Source organism: Electrophorus electricus, chromosome 18 (assembly GCF_041902795.1).
Source record: "Electrophorus electricus isolate QZ-2024a chromosome 18, ASM4190279v1, whole genome shotgun sequence".
Taxonomy (NCBI): domain Eukaryota; kingdom Metazoa; phylum Chordata; class Actinopteri; order Gymnotiformes; family Gymnotidae; genus Electrophorus; species Electrophorus electricus.
The window spans coordinates 14443517-14446089 of record NC_137514.1 but is presented as its reverse complement, the minus strand read 5'-3'; the positions used below and the strand labels follow the sequence as shown (position 1 = coordinate 14446089).

The 2573-nt window shown below is 48.6% G+C and overlaps 1 pseudogene; it reads right to left on the bottom strand.

The window, feature by feature from the left end:
• Window positions 1-1973: 1973 nt before the first annotated feature.
• LOC145652246 (U2 spliceosomal RNA) lies at window positions 1974-2134 on the bottom strand (annotated as a pseudogene).
• Between the last annotated feature and the right edge of the window lie 439 nt (window positions 2135-2573).

The window sequence follows — 2573 nt, the reverse complement described above, 5'->3', positions numbered from 1 at the left end:
AAAAAGTGCCAGGTGTGGACGAAGCAGTCGTGATGGCAGCCGACCTCACCAGCGCCATCTGTTGGTCCACCAACAGGATACCCAAGCCAGAGGAATGAATGCCACCCACACTCCAGTAGGCTTTACCTCTTTTTTCATTGTTGTGAAAAAAGGGCCTTGTCCCGCTGGTCCCTCAGGTGAACCTCTTGCAAACAACAGATTGCTGAAGGGGTAGATGCCGAGTCCTGGAATACTGCTGCCCTTTCTGCCGCATTCTGCAGCCCCCTGACGTTAAAGGTTAAAATAATAAAATCTGTCATGATAAAAGAGGAGAGATCACATCACAACAAGTAAAACACCCTAAAAAAAACAACTAAATAAGAGAAGCTCCCCTCTCTGTATTATCGTCCATAAATTCTAAAAAAGCGGTCTCATTAGGTGACCCCTCCTTGCCTCCATATGTGGTTGGTGGTGATGGTGTTTTGTCCTCCATCAACTCACTGGAGTCCTCTATCTTGGGGGCAAGGAGGGCTGCAGAGCCTGGGGGGGGCTACTCTTTGGGTGCTACCACATTTGGGGGGCTAGCCTTCATCCTCTTTCTGAGCCTTCTCCCTTTTCCTCTTCGCCTTACCACGGGGGGTGCCTCCAAGTTAGGCCGAGGGGCGTGGCCCGGGACCAGGGTCCTAGACTCTGCTGGTGAAGGAGGTCATAAGGGCTGCGGGGGGGCGGGGGCCTCTTCTGTCATCTCTTCAATAGACACCAGTCCCTCCCTCTGCGGGAGTCCTGACATTCAGGGCCGCGTTCCCGTCCCCTGCCAACATTGTGGCTTAAGATCTTGCCTGTCTGGGGCAGGAGTGTGCTGCATGCCCTGCACTGGCAAGGATTTTTACAGTCTCTGGCCAGGTGCCCTGGCCCTAGGCAATTCCTGCAAACTGCATCCGTGCACCCCTCAGCTGGATGTCCATAACATTGGCATCCCCTACAGAAGGCAGGCTCCCTGCTGTAATTCCAGTTCCCTACCACAGAAAAGTGGGGGAGGGAGGTGCACCACATCACAGCCTTGTCGTTGTTGTGATCCTCGTCATCGTCCGGGTGAGCTGGGGCTAAGAGAGGTTTTTTTAATTTTAAAATGCTAAAAAACAAATAAAATAATAGAGATCAAGGGATCACATGTGGTGTCGGAGAGCAAGCCTCCAGACACTACACCTAAGATCACCCTTGATCTCTGCTAAAAGCTATAAAAAAGCCCAAGCACAGCGGTGTTCTCTCCAAGTGTAAAATCCACGATACTACACTTGATCTTAGCCAAAAGGCAGAGAACCAACGAACTGAAAAGTGCGCCGGCCAGAGGACCGGCCCGACAGGCGCGGGGGGCAGACGAGCACACAGCCCTCTGGGGCCGGCCGAGGTCACGCCTACCCGAAAGTGACCCGGGTCTCACCCACCAGGAGCTGCTCTGTTTGCTCTCCACTTCTGGGCCGGGCTGCGCTGGGCTTGGTTATGCAGCTCTGCTCTCCTCTCCTCTCTCATTGAACTCTGCAATAGCAAAGCTTTCAAAAATCAGTTGGACTCTTCGACATTTGCTTTTTACTAAAGTTTGCCGTGGAGAGGAAAGATTTATGCGTGAATGAAGAGAAATCAGAGATATAGCCGGAAATGCACAGGAACCCGAGTACGTCTGACCAAAGCCTAGCGAGTTTGTTCATGGTAGGAGGAGGCAGAACCTGGAAGGCCAACACTGTAGGCATCCGATGTGTATATTTTACACCCACCCACCAAGAGCAGTATGGTTTAAAAAAAAAAAAAAAAAAAAAAAAAAAAGCAAAGTGGGAAAACCGCAGAAAGGGGTCCAACGTCCGTTTTATTCTCCTTCTGTTTATTTATTTCATTTAGTTTCATCGCAATTGAGCTCATTTGTTCAAGTGGTGTCTTTGTTCATATTCCCTCGCTTTTGTTTTTGTTCATTCTTTCTTTCTTTCTTTGACACAGGCTTAAGAATGCACACTATTCCTGGAGGTACTGCAATACCAGGCCGATGCGTGGGCTGAACCTGGCAAGCCCGTTTTGCCTCCCTGTTCTAAAAAGCCATTTAATATGACGACATATCAGATATTAAACTGATAAGAACAGACTTTGGACATGGACACGTTGCTGTTGCTGCCATGCCCCGGGAGTGCATCACAGCCCTAAACGGGAGAATATCGTGCGCTGCCATCCACGCCAAATCCTTGTCTTTATTTCTGAGGGCTGGGTGAACCGCGTTCCTCCATACTTGCTGAGCTTCCCCCTTTGTGAGCCCAAATATAGGGCTCACTTCTTCCTGATCTTGTACACAAGCCACAAGTAATTTTGAATTAATTAAAACTCTCTCCTTCTTTTTTTTCCAAATTGTATTTCCTTACAAATTTTCTAATAAAATCATATTCTTTTGGCAATGTGAATGATACCGGTTCCCATAGATCCACATTTAGTATTCCCAAAGTCCTTAAATAAGACCCCATCCAAAACTGCACCGTTGTCCCAGTTTTATTTGTGAAGACCAGTCTCGGCGTATCTCATATATAATGCCACACACAAGTACGGATCTGGAAGGC